Below are 22,060 nucleotides of genomic sequence, written 5' to 3'. Positions count from 1 at the left end.
GAGTATGTAGGTGCTTTAAAGACGAGATGTCTCCTGGCATTTCTGACTATTCTATTTAATATTTATCCAGGAACACAGTCATTCAGACTGCTCCTTCTCCGTTTTAAGGTTCCAAAGAAAGAGGAATGGGGAAAGAGAAAGGCAGAAGGTTCCAAGATAGCTTTCATTTTATTTCTGGCCCATATCTTTCCTGGTAAAGCCACACTACCAATAACATCTCCCCTGCTCTAAAGTGAGGAGCTCCGGACAGGCATGGTGGCTCATGCCTGTAATCCCAGCACTTTGGGAGGCCAAGGTGGGCAGATCACAAGGTCATGAGTTTGAGACCAGCCTGGCCAACATGGTGAAACCCCCATCTCTACTAAAAATACAAAAATTAGTCAGGCATGGTCTCTACCAAAAGTACACAAATTAGCCAGGCATGGTGGCAAATGTCTGTAATCCCAGCTACTCGGGACACAGAGGCAGGAGAATCACTTGAACTGGGTCCCGGGAGGCGGAGGCTGCAGTGAGCCAAGATTGCACCACTGCCCTCCAGCCTGGGCTACAGAGCGAGACTCCGTCTCAGGAAATAATAATAATAAATAAAATAAAACAAAACAAAATGAGAAGCTCCTCACACACTTTATCAAACTCTGTACATGGACCACAATGTGGCACTGTTTCATTCCCCAAATTTAATAAAATACACAGTTTATTTCGTATCACAATATGAGGACTTTGCCTCATTGTTTATGGTGTGTCTGTAGGGTACATATTTAAATCCAATCAAATGTCTACCTCAGTAACAGAGCCTAGGCTTTATCACTTGGTGATACTGTGCTGCTATTATGGGGAAGCCCTTGGCAAATTGAGGAAATAGGCACTATTTGCCTTAATTTGATTCCCATATTCATAAGTAGAGATCCCATTTTCTATCATGCTCTACCTTCTCCCTTCTGTTTACCCTAGTAAGACACTTCTTACCTTGAGTCCTTGTCACAGTCTTGCTTTGGCTGGCTGTGGTAACTCATAACAGGGTGACGTCTTGAGATATGATCCCTCGGAAAGGCATTTATTTTTAAAGTGGGATATCTTAGAGATGAAAAACTCTTGAATCTAGCTTATCGTATTCTTCACAACAACCTTGTGAAGTGGATATTCGCATGTTCATTTTAAAGAGAAGGAAACTGAGGGCCAGAGAACTGAAGTGACTTGCCCAGGGGCAGAAAGCAGGAATGCGTCAAAGTTAGAACAAGTTCTTCATGCCTCTCTGATTTCCAGTCAGTACTCTTTCTTCTATACCACACTGCCTCATTTGACATGTTACAGATGGAAGGAATGCCTTCTATGTGCAGGATTCTGCCTTGAGCCTTCTGGGATGATGCAGAAAAGGGTACAGCATGTCCATGCCCTCTAGCAACTTAGAACCTATTTTCCATCAAATCGTATGCGGGCAGTGCCTCAAGGCCAGACTATCTCATGCCTTATCTTGCCCAAGTCTAAAGAACTCTCTTTCGGGTTGGGTGAAAGGGGGAGGTGGTTAACTATGCTTTCATTCGGATACTTTGTTGTGACCGAAAGTCTGAAAATCTTTTTCCTTCTATACACAATGTCTATTTTCCCCTGGGTGAGCAGTAGCCTTCTGTTAACCTCCAGCATCCTGTTGTGCTCTACCCTCCCAGGAAGTCAGCTATTTCTCCTGGTTAGGCTGGACTGTTTCTCTGTTGGAACAGAGATTCCTATCTTGCCAGGGCTTGCCCTCTCCAATGATGGGCAGTTTCTGTGGGACCTTCAGTGTGACTTTTTCTCTGTTCATGGCATCCCCTAATGTTCCACATAACAACATTTTCCCCGTATTTCAAGTCCTCTGCCACCTTCATGCTTTCTTTGCTCTGTACCTATCAAACCTGCTATTCTCTCAAAGGGGTCAGATATCAGCCCTTTATATTGTTACTTTGAGTATGTTTAAATTCATTCACCTATCTATTCCAATTACAAATACTTTTTAAAATGTAGGTATTGTTGATAGAAAAAAAGACATGGGCCCTTTCCCTCAAAGAACTCATTTTCCTTTAGAAGAGACAAACAGACCATTACAATATAATGGAATGTGATTCCTTTTCTATTCAAAGTATGACTAGAGTACCATAGGGGCCACAGAGGAACATCTGACTCACACTAGAAGGATTCAGGAAGGGTTTCTCAAGGAGGTGATGGTGAAGGACAAGTAGTAAATAAAGAAGCAAAGAAGAGGTAAGAATTTCCAGAGAGAGTGTGTGCTCACAGTATGGGCTAAGGCACTGGGGCATGAGCAGGCACTTAAGGAAGAAGTAGCTGCTCTACGTGAATGGAACACAAGGCATGAGTTGGAAAGAAGAGTGAGATACACTAGGAGGCTTGTAAGCCAAACTAAGGAGTTTGGGTTTTATCTCAAAAGGAATATGGGGCACTACTTAAGCCCTGTACATAGAGGAGTGGCAATATTTAATCAATCACTAAAATATTCAATCAATATATCTTCTTTACCACCCATATTTAATCAACCAGTAAAATATCTCAAATCTGTAAAATATCTCAAATCTCTGAGATATTTTAGTGATTGATTATGGGTGGTGAGGAGTTGGAAAGATTTTTGTAAATCTGTGTTTTGTGATCTCTCTGGGTAATTAGGCAATTAGTGGAACCATTCATGAAGATGAGGCATATAGGTAGAGGCAGAAGAGATTGATGGGTAGAGATGGAGGCAAATGATATGTCTGGGTTTTATGTATTCTTTTTTTTTTTCTGATACAGGGTCTCTCTATGTGGCCCAGGTTGCCTACTACTCAAGGGCATGATCAGCACAGTAGTTTTTGGTCTGCTTCATTTCCGACCTGGGCTGATTCACCCCTCCTTAGGCAATCTGGTAGTCCCCAACTCCTAGGAGTTCACCACATTGATGCCAAACTTAGATTGGACACCAAATTAGCATAGCATACTATGGCCCCCAAACTCCTGGACTCAAGCAATACTCCCATCTCAGCCTCCTAAGTAGCTGGGACTTCAGATGTTCAGAAATGTTGAAATGTTGAAAGTAGCACCCGGCTCGTTTTATATATTCTAATTTGAGATGCCTATCTAACATTCAGAGCATTCCAGCAGGCAGTTTGATAAATGGATCTTATAAGAGATCTAGCAGGTGGTATTGATTTTGGAATTATTAGCCACCATGTTCAGTGTCCTTCTTTGAGGCCATAAAAACATCTTTGGCGCTGGGTGTGGTGGCTCACGCCTGTAACCCCAGCACTTTGGGAGGCTGAGGCAGGTGGATCACGAGGTCAGGAGTTCAAGACTATCCTGGCCAAGATGGTAAAACCCCGTTTCAAACAAAAATACAAAAATTAGCCAGTCATGGTGCTGGACACCTGTAATCCCAGCTACTCCAGAGGCTGAGGCAGAGTTTGCAGTAAGCCACTCAGAGTTTGCAGATCGCGCCACTGCACTCCAGCCTGGGCAACAGAATGAGACTCTATCTCAAACAAACAACAAAAACATCTTTGCCTTCTGAATCTTCAAGAGCAGCAACAAGAGGCATTTTTAAGGGAGAGAAACTTCCAGGTATCTTTAAAACACTTTCATGGTCTTGCCACCTGTTGAATATGCATTACCAGCCCAGTTTAACTGCTCTTAACCCAGCATGGGTATGAAGATTTGGCTGCAAAATCTGATATATACAGTGGTTAAGGTATTTTTCAGAGGATGGTAAAAGACCCAGGAAGTCAAACTTTGTATTTGTCAGCTTTGCTCCCTAGCTAAATAGCACATATGCAGCCAGGAGAACTGAGCAAAATGAATAAGATACTGTGTACTCCTGGCGTTGATCTTCTTGGTTCTCGGTGCTCTATAAAATCTTCCTAGCCTCTTGTTTATACACCCTCTAAACCATTCTGAGCCACCACAAGGTTGTTCTGTGTAAAATACCACTTCCCTCAGTCTCCAAAACCTCTGAAAGAGCAAGTTCCAATTGCTCTAGTTGCCATTCAAGTTACTCAAAAGTTTGGTCCCACTTTACAGAGCTGAATCTAACTTTTCCTAACCTCTACACAAATTATCTGCTCCTACCAGGCCAGTCTGCTCACTTGTATTGCAAACAAACCCAACTTTATCAGACTATAAACCTTTGCTAATGCTATTACTCTATGAGGTTGGAAAGCTTTTTTCAAGCTCTCTTCATAAAGTCATTCAAAGAATCTGCACTGAATACCTACTATGTATCTTCTTTGATATTCAGAGCTTATAATGATCTCTCTCTTCTCTATTACAGAAGGCATGGTTACAGTGACCGTTTATTCAGAATAAAGTAACAGTTGATATATATATATATATTTAATATACGTAAATAAATATTTAATATACTTATATAAAAAACTATAGAGAGACAATCAAGAGAGACTACTTAAAATTGAAGCCATTCACTCATCAGGATCGTATCATAGAACCCCTCGCGTAGTTATTTAACCATTTTGTCTCTACAGCTACACAGGAGTTTTTGGAGGTCTGGAGTCCAGTTTTAGACTTCTTTGTGCCCCACAGGGCACCAATAACATGCTAGGTATCTAATAGTTATTCAATAAGTATCTGTGTTTGGACTAATAGCTAATGTTCTTTGAGTTTGGCAACATTCTTTAGGTGTGGCCTACCCTGGTAACTATGAAGGTGTTGCACAAGGAAAACCAACGAGAGTAAGATTAAATTCAGCAGAAAATACATTTTAACAGAGGAGATTAGTTCCTCTGCTGAGTAAGCTGAGCCCTCGTAAACTGATCCGGCCTTCTTCCAAAGAGCTGTGGAAATAAATCACCTTGTGGGTGAAACAGAGTTAGTCTCCATTTGCAGGGGGATTTTAAGTGTCTCCATGGTTTAGTCGTCCACAAAAATCTCCCTGTATTTAACATCTGCTCTGTCTTCAAATTACCCTGAGCATTTTTCTGAGACTGTGAAAATGAGCAAGGAGCTCTCACTTTCCAAAGTGTCCACCAAAAGCCAAAGGGATATTAATTAGAGGCAGGAGGGGAAGGAAGTTATTCCCTGGGAAAGAATGAAATATGCCTTCAGGAGGTAGAACAGAAACCTTTTAAACTCTCCATGGCTAGACTGGAAACTGAATGCAAGGAATACATAGAGATGGTAAAATGGGGCGATAAAAGTCAGAAATTTCCTGTAACCATGGAAGAGAAAGTGGTAGGGTCAAAACTGCTTCAAACTCCATGTTTGGATACTAAGGAAAACGCTATAAGTCAGCACACTTTTTCTGTAATGAGCCAAACAGTAAATATTTTAGGCTTTGTGAGCTACATACCTATAGTCTCTGTTGCACAGTTTTTGTTTCATTTAAGAACCCTTTAAAAATGTTACATATATACATATGTATATATATATATATAGAGAGAGAGAGAGAGAGAGCTGGGGGGGGTTTCACAAAAACCAGCCACTGGTGGACAGTAGTTTGCTCGGTCTTGCTCTGCATGATGGTGATTGTGTAAATTCCAATTCCATTTCAACTTGAGAAATACTTACTGAGCACCTACTAAGATCAGATCAACTATGCAAAGCCAGTGGAGGAAGCCTTCTATGATAAATATGAATAGGATTCTAAATTGAGGAAAAGTCTAAACCTGGCAATAAACTAATCAGGGCTCCTCAACCTGCAATAGACAACTGCTTCCAGCAGGAAGAACTAGCTGGAGAGGGGGGCAGGTTTGAGCGAATCTAACAGTCTGTGCAAAAGCTATTCAAAGTGAAAAAAAAAATGCTGAGTGCAATTTGAGCAGGACACTGAGCATCTGGCCAAATTAAAGCTGGAGAACTCCCTCAGGAGATTTCAGTGCAGACTCGAAAGCAGTCTGGAAGCTGGGGTCAAGGAGAGAGGCAAACGTTGAGGGTGTTTTTTGACCACAAAGGCAGGGGAAGTCCTGGGTTTTGTAATTACCAACCAGCTGACACCACTTTGGGAATAAGTGAAATCTCTGCAAAATGTAACTTACCTGCCTGGGATCAGTCTAAAATATCTTATGGGTAGACTCTGATGGATGTAAAGAAACTATGCCTGAAAAATTGGAGTCTGGGGACCCTGAGAGTTCTGGTGCAAGGGAGGAAGAGCTTGAAAATGTTCCCTTCTCCCCTTCCCCCACAATAACCACTTTTCACTAGAGAGGACAAAGCTGGCCTGAAGGTAGAAGCTACCATAGTATCTAAAGAGCACCTGACAAGAAGCTTTTGAGAAGCCAAAGGAGTGGCTCCCCCTCCAGATACTGACTGAAAAGACTTAAAGGCAACAAGTCTTAAGCCAAGATCAACATGTCAAGAAGATAGGAAGAACAATGCTTTCCCCACCCACCGATAGCCCAGGGCTAGAGTGTTTAAGAAGGAATCTAAGCTTGGTGCCTAATGGAGGGAGGACGGGTAAGTACGGGAGCGAGGTAACCATGCTAATCACAGGTGTCCTGAAAATAACCATCTATTTCAGTTTCCAAGTTGTTTTCACAACCATTGTTTGATCTAAAGCTGGAAAACCAGTGAGGTACCAAGACATAACAGCAATTATTCTCTCATTTTTTACAGACGAGGAAATTGAAACTCAGAGGGGTTAAGATGCTTGCCCTATTGTGCACAGCTTGTAAATTGCAACACTGCAGTCTAATATCCTCCAAATCCAATGCTACTTTTGCACCAAGGTGGGAAGCGATTGGCAAATAACATTTTGAGGATAGATGATTGCCTTGGGAGTTAGAGTGGGTGGAATGCAGATGAACAATGGAAAGATAAGGATGGTGCAGTCCGGAAAAACAAGACTTTCAGATGCCTGGAAGTTTAAAAGGCTTTTAAATTAAACCAGTTCTGAATCCAGAGTCTGTGTTCCAAGGAAACAGAGAGTTGAATTTATGAAAAAAAAAAAAAAAAGTTGAGGACTACCTGGGAAAGCCGCGGAGATAATCAGGATGGCTTAGTAGGGGTTTTCTTGAGACGGAGTCTTGCTCTATTGCAGGGTGGCTTGATCTCAGCTCACTGCAACCTCTGCCTCCAGGTTCAAGGAATTCTCCTGCCTCAGCCTCCTGAGTAGCTGGGATTACAGACACGTGCCACAACACCCAGCTAATTTTCGTATTTTTGGTAGAGATGGGGTTTCACCATGCTGGCCAGGGTGGTCTCCATCTCCTGACCTCTTAGTCTCCCCACATACGCCTCCCAAAGTTCTGGGATTACTAAAGGCATGAGCCACCGCGCCCAGACCCATAGGGGTTTTCATCTAAGGCAGAGCAATACTCTATAAGAGCAATGACTTTGCCTGCTGAGTTGACTACGGATACATAGGAAAAAACAGCTTTGGGCTGAACGCAGTGGCTCACGCCTGAAATCCCAGCACTTTGGGAGGCCGAGGTGGGCGGATCACGAGGTCAGGAGATCGACATCGAGACCATTCTGGCTAACATCGTGAAACCCACTCTCTACTGAAAATACAAAAAATTAGCCAGGTGTGGTGGCACGCGCCTGTAGTCCCAGCTACTCAGGAGGCTGAGGTAGGAGAATCGCTTGAACCTGGGAGGCGGAAGTTGTATTGAGCTGAGATCACGCCACTGCACTCCAGCCTGGGCAACAGAGCGAGACTCCGTATCAAAAAAAAAGAAAAAAAAATAGCTTTGGTTTTGGATTTAAACACAAAGTAGGATGTGGCATCTCAAAGGATGATAAACAATTCACTTACATAAAAACCTATATTAAGAAAAAACCCTATATCATAAAATACATGTTTCCTTCGTCTGACAGACAACTACGGGGTACGCACTACATGCCAGATACAGCTTGTGCTAGGTGTTGGGGGAGACAGCAGTGAATTGAGACACTGTCTATGATGTAGGAGGCACCTACAGCTTAGCTGGCAATACAGAGAATAAACTGTTACAAAACAATATGATAAGTAATCTGATAGAGATAGGAATTAGGATGAGAATTGAAACCTAGGGAAAGGAAGGAAGCTAGAGGGACATGTGCAGCTAGCCCAAGGTATACTATGTCTCCCTGAACACCTTGAGCTAATGCCTGCTCCATCCCTAAGGGGAGGGGAAACAGTATTTAAAATGCTGGAAATGTGATAGTATATGAAACATGGCACTTGGTGAAATTAACCACATAAAGTATGAAACATAGCCAGGCAGGGTGGCTCAAGCCTGTAATCCCAGCAGTTTGGGAGGCCAAGGCGGGTGGATCACGAGGTCAAGAGATGAAGACCATCCTGGTCAACATGGTGAAGCCCCGTCTTTACTAAAAATACAAAAAATTAGCTGGGCATGGTGGCGAGTGCCTGTAATCCCGCTACTCAGGAGGCTGAGGCAGGAGAATTGCCTGAATCCAGGAGGCGGAGGTTGCGGTGAGCCGAGTTTGCACCATTGCACTCCAGCCTGGGTAACAAGAGCGAAACTCCGTCTCAAAAAAAAAGAGGAAAAAAAAAAAAAGTATGAAACATAGTCATAGTTGTTTTCTGCAATAAGGTAAAAACTGTAAGTGAAAAAAATGAAAATTTTTTTCATATTATGAACCATGAAAAGATATGAGCAGCATCTTCTCCTTCCCCCATTCTGACACACTATGCTTCTATAAAGAGGGCTATGGAACTAGAGGAGTGGATCACAGAATTTACGTTAAAAGTTCAACTGGTTAATGTCATCCATGTAAGAGTATGATAGGAGTGGTTGTAGGGGAATGTCATTAATCCAGATGCACACTCTTTGATCAGGAGATAATGAAGCAGGGAAGTTTATCCAAACAAACATTAAGCCTACAGTTCAGGGCCACCCTGGGCTAAATTTCACCTCAGGAGGGATTGCTACTGAGGAAACCATAGAAGAAAAAAAGTACTGGTATTTAGGATGGAAAAACTCGTGCAAGCCCCCTGCTATTACTATATTACAAGAATCTGAAGTACTTTTTTCAAGCCACTTATTATTGTCCCTTTCACAGAAACTAGCTGGTTTCACCTGTTGGTTTTTTTTTTTTTTTTTTTTTTTTTTAGATGAAGTCTCGCCCTGGTGCCCAGGCTGGAGTGCAATGAATGGCTCAATCTCTGCTCACTGCAACCTCTGCCTCCCAGGCTCAAGTGATTCTCCTGCCTCAGCCACCCAAGTAGATGGGATTACAGGCGCACACCACCATGCCCAGCTAATGTTTTGTATCTTTAGTAGAGGCGGTGTTTCACTGTGTTGTCCAGGCTGGTCTCGAACTCCTGACCTTTTGATTCACCTGCCTCGGCCTCCCAAAGTGCTGGCATCACAGGCGTGAGCCACTGGGCATGGCCTCACCTGAGTTTTGTTTGTTTGTTTTGGGTTGGAGTCTTGCTCTGTCACCCAGGCTGAAGTGGCTTGGCACAATCTCGGCTCACTGCAACCTCCACCTCCAGATTCAAGCGATTCTCCTGCCTCAGCCTCCCGAGTAGCTGGGATTACAGGCATGTGCCATCACCCCCGGCTAATTTTGGTATTTTTAGTAGAGACAGGGTTTCATCATGTTAGCCAGGTTGGTCTCCAACTCCTGACATCATGATCCTGCCTTGGCCTCCCAAAGTGCTGGGATTACCAGCGTGAGCCATCACGCCCGGCCTGAGTTTTAACAGATGATAATTGCTTTATTAAAATATAGTAATAATAACAGCTACTATTTATTGAGTACCTACCCAATTCCAGGACTGTAAGGACATCATGAATCATCACAGGTCTTAAATATCTACCCACTATTCCCATATCCCTCCAAAATATAAGTTCTATAAGGGCAGGAATTTTGCCTATTTTATTCACCAGTGTGTGCCCAAATGCTTAGAAAGTGTTTAACACATAGTGGATGCACGATATACATTTGTTCAACCAATCAATTAGAAAATTGAAACTTGAGAAGTGATTTATCCAGGGTCACACAACCAGCTGTATGTGGGAAATTTAGTCCAGTTCTATTCGATTCAAAATCTTTGTTTCTTCCACTGTACTTGGCTCACTTTGGGTAAATCTAGTCCTACTTCACAGTTCTGATGGGGGTACAGGAAGTGACAACAACTGTTAAATCATCTAGAACCGTGTTTTTACCATCACAGGCACTGAGCCAGCCAGTCACACTTCACTCCCTAGTACTCATGCCTGCACTGTCTTTCTCATTTACTAGTCCCAAATGAACACTCCACCTTTTGTTTAAAAAGTTCACACCCACATTTCCTAGATATATTTCAAAACTCCCCATTTTACACCAAGATCAAATAACGGGGGGGGTGGGGGGTGGGCAGGAGGATGCCGCTTCAGCTACAGCTTCCCACTCTAGCATTCAGAAAACTTGTCAGCATTCTGACAACTCTTGGAAGTTAACAGTTGCAAGGAACCCTGAAGATCATCTAGTTCAATGCCCTCACTTAGTGTAGGAATCAATCTAAAAATTATGAATTCCTCAGGGGGTAGGAAAGAGGTGCCAGCAGGTGCACAGAGCTGCAGGATAAGCAAGAAGGTTCTTCCTGGACCTAAAATCTTCTAGACTGGGAAACAAAGTTAAAAAATTTACATATTCAATATTTTAAGTGGCTAAACATGGTGGCTAACGCCTGTAATCCCAGCACTTTGGGAGGCTGAGGTGGGCGAATTACGAAATCAGGAGTTCAAGACCGGCCTGGTCAGGATGGTGAAACCTGGTCTCTACTAAAAATACAAAAATTAGCCTGGCGTGGTGGCGGGCACCTGTAATCCCAGTTACCAGGGAGGCTAAGGCAGAGAATTGCTTGAACCCAGGAGGCGGAGGTTGCAGTGAGACGAGATTGTGCTACTGCACTCCAGCCTGGGCGACAGAGTGAGACTCCATCTCAAAAAAACAAAATTAGATACTATTTTAGTTTTTAATATAGTTTATCATGTAGAATGCACAATTCACATAAATATTTAAAGACAAACAAGAGAAGGGAGTGTAAATTACCACTCAGGGAATATTTCCCTAAAAAGATGACATTTAAGTTGAAGCCCGAGAAATGAATTGAATTAGTGAGGCGAAGAGTGGGAAGACAGTGGGGCTGAAGTAGGGGTATGCAGGAGTGATGTGTACAAGGGTTCTCAGGCAAGGGAAAAGTGTAGAATTAAAAGAGCAGTAGGTAGGTTGGGTGCGGTGGCTCACACCTGTAATCCCAGCACTTTGGGAGGCCGAGGTGTGCAGATCACCTGAGCTCAGGAGTTTTGACCAGTCTGGGCAACACGGTGAAACCCCGTCTCTACTAAAAATACAAAAAATTAACTGAGCATGGCAGTGTGCACTTGTAGTCCCAGCTACTCAGGAGGCTGAGGCAGGAGAATTGCTTGAACCCAGGAGGCAGAGGTTGCAGTGAGCCGAGATCGCACCACTGCACTCCAGTCTGGGTGACAGAGTGAGACTTTGTGTCAAAAAAAAAAAAAAAAAAAAGAGTGGTAAGCCTGAGTGTCCCAGGCCCATGCTCACAGCACACATGTTCTATTATTCTGCAATCTCCTGCAGCAGCACCTCCTAGGAGTCGGTCTTTCCATTCACATCCTGCCAAACCCCTGTGAGAATCTTGGAGGTAGGAAGTCCAACACCTAGAACTGAGATGCCTAGGACTGCCCATATCACCCCCAATTCCCTAACCAAGATCAGGAATCCAGGGACACATAACTGTCGTTTGCTTAAGGGTTTTCAACACTCTTACTAAAACCATTCATTGGTTTAAGTTAGAAACTGCTGGTAGAAAAAGTAATCACTAGTCAGTCCATTGTACAAAATATTACAAGTAATAATATCAGCTAATATTTGTATATAATTATCATTTTAATCTTTACAACAATGCTCTGAAATAGATGCTGTCATTTTACAAATGAGGAGACTGATACTCAGAATCTGCCGGAAGTCACATAGTTAGTGAGCAATAAAACAAAGACTATAAAACTAAGTCCTTTTGGTGCCAAAGCCCATAGCTTAGCCTCACACTGCCCTGTGGAGCAGATTTAGTAGAGAAGTGTGATTTTGAGGGCCTTACAGCTAGGCACTTTTTATCTCTGTAAGCTACCAAGCAAATCCATTGTCCTACACCCTGGAATGCCCCAAGAAGAATGAATGGAGGGACATGAAGAAATAAACTGTGTTGGCTGGGCACAGTGGCTCATGCCTGTAATCCTAGCACTTTGGGAGGCCGAGGTAGGGGAATCACCTAAAGTCAGGAGTTCAAGACCAACCCCACCAACAGGGTGAAATCCCATGTCTACTAAAAATACAAAAATTAGCCAGGCGTGGTGGCCCACTCCTGTAGTCCCAGCTATTCGGGAGGCTGAGGCAGGAGAATCACTTGAACCCAGGAGACGGAGGTTGCAGTTACCCAAGATTGCACCACTGCACTCCAGCCTGGGCGACAAAGCAGGACTCAGTCTCAAAAAAAAAAAAATTCTCAAAAAGAAATAAACTGTGTTAAGGGACTACTATATGCCAGGCATCGTGATAGGACTTCTAAAAGCATTATTTCATTTAACCATCAAAGAAACCCCTTATGGTGGAAAAATTATTATCCCTATTTTACAGATGAGGGAATTGTAGTCCAGGGTGGTTAAGAAATCTGCATCTTTGGTAGGTAGTGGAGCTGTGACTTGAATCTGGGTGTGGATAACCCCAAAAGTCTATACCACTTCCACAGAGCAAACCAAGGATGGCTTACTATTTAACCCTTCCCAGGTTAATATGTGCACTTTAACAAGTCTTTCCTGTGTGAATTTCACAGGACAGTGGCAGACCTGAAGAGAAGGCTGATTGGGGCCTGCAAGGTGTGCCTGCCTTAAATCACACTGGAATGGCATTGACCTGCCTTCTCCCTGGAGTTCCTAAAATAGGGCAGCAAGCCAGAGAAGATAAATCTCTACTGCAGTCACAGCCTTCTTCTCCCCCAACTGGGATAACAACTCTCAGACACTCTGGCAACTACAGAAACAGAAAGAGCTCTGAATCAATCAAGAGTTTATTTGCAAAGGGTAATGTCAGAGGATGAACTTCCTCTAAATCCTGCTAACCTTGTACATTTAATGTGCTTTCTGGCTCAGGAATTTGATTTTCCTCTGACTTGCTTTCAGAGATTTGTTTTTTACCATTGACTAAAATTATATTTTCCCTGTCAGCCCACCACCTTTCAGGATAGAGACTGATGTATATTCCTCAGCCTCCTTATTCCCCTCTTGCTCCAGCTAACCTAGGACTTTGCAAATAAACCCTACTGAGAAGTATGGACAGTCTGGGCCTTTCCAGAAACTCAAGCTGCTGAAGAGGATATGGTATTTAGTTAAGCTGAAGTGAAGCCCTGCATAAATCATAAAGAGGCAAGCCCAGGTTACTCAAACAAGACCTTCGGAGGTGTTTGGGGAATAGATTTGTAGGCAGCTTTATTTTCCTACAGCCGATTTACTTCCAAAATGCTGGGGCCCACAAATACCCCAGGAGTAACTTGGCTCCCAAATGCTGGAGCAGGTCTTGGCCTTGAAGCACAGTTCTGGTGTTGTTTCCTGAATTCCCACATTGCTGTTTTCCACACATGGATCACGCTTCAAACTTCCTGTGTCTGGACTGTGTGTGCATGCTTGTGTGCATGTGTGTGTGCACGTGTGTGTGTGTGTGTGTGTGTACTTGGGAAGAGTGGAACGAGGGAGGGAGGGGATCCAGAAGGAAGAGCATTTAACTGAAGCCTTGTAGTGCATATGTGTCCCTTTGTTCCTTTCCTGTTCAGATAAAGCTGCTATTTTCTGATCAGCTGGCTTCTGCATGTACAGGGCTACTGTCCTTATAAATAAATAGGAGGCTGATTTTTGGAGGTGTCCCGAAGAAAGCTGCTTCTCAACATTTGTCTTTGGAGGGGTTGAGGGGGACAGTTATGTGTAGAGACATAAATCCTTAAGATTTATTTTTTCTAAGCATACGTGCTTGCCTCTGCTTTTGTTCATAAATGCATTTAAATCATTTAGTTGTTCACTAGGCAACTAGAGGAAGATGTGTGCATTCCATACTCCTAGCTCACTTGGTAAGCAGGGGAGAATGCCATTCAATGCAAAGCACTATGGTTTTATCATCTTTCCTTCAAGAAGAATCTAGCTTGGGATTGGGGAATAGACTATAAGCTATACATTCCTTCCTACTTTTCCTGCACATTGGACAAAAATATTGCACACAAAGGGAAGATTTTTAAATTAAGACATTTATTAGTTGGCAAAATGAAACACTGGAGATTTTCTATTAAAAACATTTGACTTCTGGTTTCTTTTAAAAAATCAGAAGCTCTGGTCATATTGACAGGCATTTCCCTGTAGTGGCAATCAGGCTGCCCTTTTCACATGGGTTCTGCCTTTTTGCAACCCTTATCACTGGCATTGTCTCCTGACACTAAGCCTAAGGGTTATTACTTTTTGTGTGTATGTATGTGTGTGTGTGGGGGGGTAAGAGACACATGACAAAATTTACCATTTTAACAATTTTGTTTTGAGACAGAGTCTCGTTCTGTTGCCCAGGCTGGAGTGCAGTGGTGCCATCTCGGCTCACTGCAACCTCTGCCTCCCAGGTTCAAACGATTCTCCTGCCTCAACCTCCCAAGTAGCTGGGACTATAGGCACTGGTCGCCATGCCCAGCGAATTTTTTCCTTTTTAGTAGAGATGGGGTTTCACCATGTTGGCCAGGATAGTCTCAATCTCCTGACCTCGTGATCCACCCACCTTGGCCTCCCAAAGTGTGGGGAATACAGGCATGAGTCACCACACCTCGCCAGTTTAACATTTGTTTTTTTTTTTTTTTGAGATGGAGTCCAGCTGTTGCCTAGGCTGGAGTGCGGTGGTGCCATCTCGGCTCACTGCAAACTCCACCTCCTGGGTTCAAGCAATTCTCTGCCTCAGCCTTCTGAGTACCTGGGATAATAGGTGCCCACCACCATGCCCAGCGAATTTTTGTATTTTTAGTAGAGACGGCGGTTCACCATCTTGGCCAGGCTGGTTGTGAACTCCTGACCTTGTGATCCATCTGCCTCGGCCTCCCAAAGTGCTGGGATTATAGGCGCGAGCCACTGCGTCCAGCCTCATTTTAACAATTTTTAAGTGTACAATTCAGTAGCTTTCAGTACACTCAAAATATTATACAACTATCACCATTATCTATTTCCAAACCTTTTCATCATCCCAAACAGAAATTACACCATTAAACACTAACTTCCCACTCCTCTTCCTCCAACCCCTGATTACCAACACTCTACTACTTCTGAATTTACCTGTGCTAGATCCCTCATATAAGCGGAATCATACAATATTTGTGCTTTTGTATTTGGCTTATTTCATTTTGTGTAATGTTTCCTTTTCAAGGTAGACTTTTGATTTTTTTAACGGACTTTATTTTGTACATGACAGATAATAATTTTTATTGTGCAATAAAGGTGTATTTTAAGAAAAAAATAAAGGTCAAACAGGACAGGTAGTTTGGGATGAAGAATTGTGACTTCTGAGCCTAAAATGATCCTCCTTTTTTCCATATTGTTATGTGGAGGTTTTTAATGTGTAGTATCTAGGCAACCCCGTGTCTTTACACAGGTGTTTTACAGCTAGTGGTTAATTCTCCTGGTCTCCCCCAGAGGGTTTTCTATACTTTATAGTCAGGATATGAAGACACAGGGATGCTGTGGGGATTAGTTAAATGTGTGTGGCACAGTTTGCTGTATAAACTAACTCTCTGGAACTAGTTTTCACTCTGCTCTTAACTTCCACAGCTTTTACTGTCAATACCATTCATTTGGCACTTAGCACATGCTTGTTAGTTGTCTTTTTATGTTTATATCCTTGAAGGCAGGAGCTAAGTCTCATGCCTCTTTATTTTTTCAGTCTTGTCTATAATAGCGGCTCAATCAATGTTTGTTGATGTTGGGCTCCCCCTCCCCCTCTCTTTTAAGTAGAGCAGGCAATGCATAGCTTTAAATCCAAACTCGGTTTAAACAAACTGAAAGGTTTTCAGGGTGAAAACAAAGAAGTCTTGCATAGCAGGATAGAAGGCTTGGAAGACCTGGGTTAAACAGAAGTACCAAAAAACTGTTTGCCACAGGTTAAGAAGTCACTCGCACACAGCATCAGAGTTCTGCTAACTCTATTTCATCAACATTTGGAGAAGAGTAATGCCCAAGCAGTGTTTGAGGAGGAGGTGTTAAAGGAATTAAGTGTTTTAGAGGTTTTCACTGCTCCAATTCCATTGCTCCACAGCACTAGTTGCTGTGGGGAAAGCATGTTAGAAAAGTGTTTTGAAGGCAACTTCAAGACGAGGGGCAGGCATAGTACAAATGTAGCCACCAGGACTTTGTTACCAGGATTTCTTTTTTAATGGCATCTTCTGTAGTGGCAAAAGACAGGAAATAGCCCAAATGTGCCTCCAGTTTTTTAGAGATTAGTTAAGCGCGGAGAGTGAAAACTAGCTCCAGAGAGTCAGTTTATACAGCAAACTGTGCCACACACATTTAGAGTCTTGCTATGTTGCCCAGGCTGACCTTGAAATTCTGGCCTCAAGGGATTCTCCTCCCTCAACCTCCCTTGTAGTTGGGACTACACATGTGTGCCACCACTGTGTCTGGCTCCCAAATCCCCATTTAATAAGTGGATGAATAAAAGAATTTTGACAAAGCAATGTAATAGATTACTGAATTATAATAAAATAAATAAGGTAAACAGTTATCCTGAGATGAAAGGATATTTCAGACACATTGTTGAGTAAAGAAATGCAAGGTGTGCCATGATTAATGATTTCACTTGTAAGGAACAAAAAGGGAATAGGCACTCATGCTTGAATATGCAAATAATCTATTTGAAAGATGACATACAGTCATAAAGAGCATGGGACTATGGGAGCAGAGTGGTGGGGAGGAACTTTTCACTGTAGTCTTCCATTATTCTTTTTGAGATGGAGTCTTGCTCCGTCACCCAGGCTGGAGTACAGTGGTGTGATCTCGGCTCACTGCAACCTCTGCCTCCTGGGTTCAAGTAATTCTCTGTCTCAGCCTTTCGAGTAGCTGGGACTACAGGCACGTGCTACCACATGTGGCTAATTTTTGTATTTTTAGTAGAGACGGGGTTTCACCATATTGATCAGGCTAGTTTTGAACCCCTGACCTCAAGTGATCCACCCGCCTCACCCTACCAAAGTGCTGGGATTACAGGCTGAGCCACCGTGCCCAGTCCAGTACTATTTTATTTGAATTTTTCCATTTCATGTTTAACTTTTTTCACTTGGACAGCATTGATTTTAACAAGTATGCTGTTGCCACTGTGATTAGTAGTAGTCCTGCAGCAAGTACTGCCCTCCCATCTAGTTCTCCTATCCACTCCAACAACAAGGCTGAAATAATCTTCCCTTGCTTCACAAACCAGGTATCTCCATATCTTTAACGTTCAAAAACTCACTTTCTCCATGAAAAATCACTCAAATGACCTCACTTCATACATAAACTGAATCATAACCAGAATCATTTTGTGCACACTCCTGCTTCTGAATATTTCCACAGAGCATGCTGGACACTCCATGATGTGCAATCGTCCCTACTTTTCCTGCACTCAGAGTTACAGTCTGAGCCCCAGTTTACTGTGTGATAGTGTTTCCTTTAAGCACACTTCCTCTTGCATGCCTTGATCCATGGCCTCTCAGATGGCTCCCATTAGGCAGGCTTGAATTGGATGTCACTCTCATGGGCATGAGCTCATTATATCAGCCTTGTGCTGTCAAGGCCTTTACAGTTAGGCTTGCTTCCTACTTGAAATATTTTCTAGGAAATATGGATCTGTAGAGAATGGTGGTTTCCATGGTAAATGTTCCTTCATATTTGTTTTCTCAAGTTCACTTTGCAGATACACAGCATGATTTCCTCTTTCAGTACCAGAACCACAATAGCTTTAAGTTGTCATGAAACCGTAGAACTTTAAAAAAGAAATCTCACCCACCCTGCTTAGAAAAGGGGTAATTTATTATTCTAACTGCAGGGAGTCAACTTCATATCCATCTCCAAAATTGTAGGAAAAGAGCTGATTTTTAAAAATAAAGCCACAAAACCTACACGACCTTGGATGTAAATGCTTAAAACAGATGAACAGAATATTAATTCTCTAACACATGTAAGACTCTCCACTATGTGTCATACACAAGTAGGAACACATACATGTTGGAGTGCTTTAGTTTTCACACACATTTCATTTTCACTCCAGTGCCATTAATTTAATGGCATGTCTTACAGCATTTATTTACAGGTAGAAAAATTAAGGCTGAGAAGTTAAGCCACCTAACATTAGTCATACAATTAGCTAGTAAGTGCCAGAGCCCCAAATGAATTCTTCTTTTGGTTCTCAATTCTATGTTATTTTGCTACCCCTACACTGTTTCTTTGTGCCTTCGTTTTCCCAGATGTAAAATGGTAGATTTTCCGTGTCCCAGTATACTGTTCTCAACCCTCTGTTTTTAACCAATATCAGTTTTTTTCTTCCACAGCCAGGAAATGTGAACGCCACACTGGCACTTCATGTACTTTTCCCCCTCCGGATTTAATGAATTAAGGGGAAAGAAAAGTTACCTATTCGTGGAGGGCTGGACAGTGCTATAAACATAAAGGCGTACCAGAGTCGGCCGACACACTGCTGCACTCTTTTATGAGACTGAGAAAGCGTCTCATCTTTCTCTTCCCAGCGGTAGCTGGGGTAGAACATAGAGCTACACAATAGCCTCTTGTTTAGTTTTATTAATTTTGAGGACTGGTGGGACAAAAGGATCAGACTGGCGACTCCCGGGCCCAATCGCAAACGTATACTAGGCCAGGCCCGGCCAACCAGTAGCGGCAAAAGAATGGTGGGCGGGACTTACGCTTCAGGGGCCCGCTCCGCCCAGGCCGCATCTAACAGCCCGCCCAGGGGCGGAGCCTCTGCAGAGCCCCGCCCACGACCCCCTCCTCCCTCGCCCCGCAGCTTCTGCAGCCCGCCATCGGGAGGCGGGGGAAACTCCCGGGGTGGGGGAGCGGAGGAAGAAAGGAGGGTGTCTCGCAGAGCTGTGACCTGGGTGGGGGCCTGCTAGTAATAGGAAGCGAGAGGGGAAGGAAAACGAAGGAGCACTGCTCCTTCCTTCATTATTTTAAGCAGGCTTTGGTGGAAGCTGCTTTTCAGCATTTCTATTATTTGCTTTTCTTCCTCCCGCTGTGGGGCGGAGAGCTGCACTGGCTCTCCCACGCGAGTATGCCGCGCTGTTGCCGTAGGTTATTATTGTAGTCTTTTGCAAAACCCTTTCCTTCTCCCCAGCCAGTCCCCGCGCAGACTCTCACGGCTACGGCAACCGAGTCGTGCCCCTCTAGTGGAAAGGCGAGAGCGAGGGTCCCCAACTTTCGCCCGAGCTCTCGGACCCCGCGGTTTAATTGTTTGAAACTTCCCCGCCCCCCGGCCCCGCCTCTCTTCCGCGCTCTCCTCGCTCCTCACTTCCAGGGTCCAGGCAAGCTCCCGCCCTTCTTTCCCCGCCCTCTACTCCGCCTTCCTCCCCAGTCCACCCGCCCTGCCGCTCCGGGGCGGTCCTAGCCGCTCACCGCAAGAAGAAAAGCCACCCGTTCGTCCCCCTCCCCTACCTCCCATCCTTTGCCCAGGAGCTGCCTTGGCAGTCACGCCCCTTCCTTCCGAGGAGCTTTCTGGCTGCCTAAACTGGTAGACCCCCTGAATTACTCCTCCGTCTCCGCTCTCTTTCGCCTCCTCTTCTCTTAGTTCTCTCCGCCTCCCCCTCCAACTACCACCACCTCCAGTCAATCTCGCCTCCGACCATCCGCTGCTCCACCCTCTGGCCCGGTATCCTGCCTGTCCACTGCCACCAAGGAGAGCCCGGACGGAGCAGCGAAGAGGGGAGCAGCCAGGAGTTGGGGCTTCCCCCCTGCCCATCCCTGGCCGCTGGCCCGGGACCGAAGCCACTTGAGCGAGCAGAGAGTCGTCACCTTGTCTTCGTTGCCTTCAGGGGTAGGAGACGTGTGGTTACTTTTTGCGGGGAACTGGGGCAGGAATCCATGGTGGCATGAACTTGGTCGTGCCCTCGGCGTGAGTGAATCGATCTAGGCGCGTGTGAGAATGCCCGTGTATTCTGCTGTCTTTGCAGCTGGCCATGAGTTTTTCAGGATGTGCAGCAAGTTAAATCGGTTAGAGTGTGCGCTGCTTTCCCGTCCTGCTTAAGTGAGGAGATGCTAGTGGGTACCACTACTAGATGGTATTTTTACTTCCTTGCCTCCTGGGGTTCTTCTGGGTCTCTAGGAAATTAATCACATTGAGGAGCTAAAGACCCGAGGGAAGCTGAAATCTACTTTTAGCCTAGCATGCAAGTCAGTGCTTATCTCAGATAACTAGATAGGTTTCTCCTAAGTGCTTAGGCTTGGGGTGTGGACTCACACTCCCTGAGGCGGGAGAAGGAGGGGTAGGACCGTGAATTCTTGAAGTTTTAAAGTCTGCGTAATCTAAAACATAAGGCTACTTTTTGAAATGTGTGGTGGTGGTGGTGCTTGTGGTGGTGGTGATAGTGGTCATGAGGAGGGAATTGCCCCTATCTACTTTAGAAGATCCAAAGATGTTAGTAAATAGTTTTGGGGGATCAGGCAGGTGTCTTGAGGGTCCAAGCCTGGGCCACTGTACGTTGGTGCTTCAACAGTAAGATGGACTTCGTGGATATGTGAAAATCAAGAGAAAGAAAAGTGGGAGTAAAAATACGCCTTTATAATAGACTATGAGCAGTTCCTGGTAAATTTCCACTAATAATAATATAATAATGTTCATAAAGTGACTAAATAAGATTAAATGAGCAAGGAAAGAGGAAGTTGGTGAGAAACAGCATTTTCAATCTCTAGCGTATGTTTTAGAAAGAATTTTTCAACAACCTAGGATGTTTAGTTCAGTTCTCCTCCCTCCGTGGAAGTTGGGAGGCAGTTTAAAACTTTTATGAATATAACCCTCTTCTCCCATTCAGAGAGGAAGATAATTAGTCACCATAATCTTCAATGATGAAGGGCTAAGGGTATTTAAGTCTCCTTGAGCTAGGCTTTGTGAAAAGTTCTTTCTCAGGCCAGCCTTTGTGAAGCCTTCTCAGACCTTTCAGCACCCTCATTTAGTAGCTAAGAATAGTTTGAAATGCCATTTTGGATGTGGGATACATTTTCATCCATCTCCCACCTATCTTCAATTGGACAAGTGCATCAAACTTGTAAGTCGTGGTGTTCAAAGACTTATTTCTGTGATGTCCTGAACTCATTGCTTATTTGGGAACACATTATTTACATACATTTAAAAATAGCTTTGGTTGATTTTAATGAGGGAAAGGAAGGTAGGAAGGTAGAGAAGGAACGTTACATGGCGACAGTTTTAAAGGCTATCCTGTTTCAGATCAGCTGGGAGGGAAAAGCTGGCCTAGCCAAACTACATTTTATAACTGGCCTGGGACACTTTAACAGCCAGGTGGTTGTAGAATAGTTGCATCTATTTACAGATGATAACTCAGGTTCCAGCTATTCTGTATGGGTTTATCCGGTGTCATCGACAGACACTTTCTGGCACGACATCATACTTCATTTTAAATTACTTCTTTCTTTGGAAAAGTTTGTGGCTTTGTAAAATTGAAAGTGTTTTTTTCTACCTTCATGGTGTAGATGTGAAGTAAACCTCGTTGTATGTGGAGTCACTTTTACATGAAATTTGTGGATCTGTTTAGCTATTTAAAAGATTTTAGAAAGGGAATTTTAATAATTAATAGTCAATTCAATTTTGGATTTAGAAATTAAAATCTCATTTCCAGTTTATGAAGTTGGATTTATTAGACTAATTCCCAACTAGGACATTTGTAGAGTTGCTTTCTCTGAGGTTTTGTAAAGACCACATCAGACTCTAGAATGCTTTAAGAATAGCCTAATCAGAAGGCAGGGGGATGGATACTATGACCTTGAGGTCCCATTGAGTGCCAGAATTCTAAGTGGGTACATCTGCTTCTGTGCCTCTCCTAAGAGCCCTCTCCCAGGGCCTGCGCCTTCTTTAAAAG

At 43.7% G+C, this 22,060-nt stretch overlaps 1 protein-coding gene across 5 annotated transcripts in view; it reads left to right on the top strand.

The window, feature by feature from the left end:
- Window positions 1–19,623: 19,623 nt before the first annotated feature.
- The window catches only part of AMOT (angiomotin), a 64,709-nt gene continuing 62,272 nt past the window's right edge, over window positions 19,624–22,060 (top strand). For 4 of the 5 annotated variants that reach the window (XM_078362456.1, XM_035289764.3, XM_035289767.3 and 1 more), the window contains exon 1: window positions 19,624–20,004. The gene's annotated coding sequence lies outside the window, so the exon portion shown is untranslated. Of the gene's footprint in view, window positions 20,005–21,103; window positions 21,233–22,060 lie in introns of those variants that run through there. The other variant, XM_035289766.3, reaches the window with a different exon arrangement.

The sequence above is a fragment of the Callithrix jacchus genome, chromosome X, assembly GCF_049354715.1.
Source record: "Callithrix jacchus isolate 240 chromosome X, calJac240_pri, whole genome shotgun sequence".
In the NCBI taxonomy this organism is placed as follows: domain Eukaryota; kingdom Metazoa; phylum Chordata; class Mammalia; order Primates; family Cebidae; genus Callithrix; species Callithrix jacchus.
Note: the sequence above shows the minus strand (reverse complement) of the source record. Positions and strands in the feature narration are given on the sequence as shown.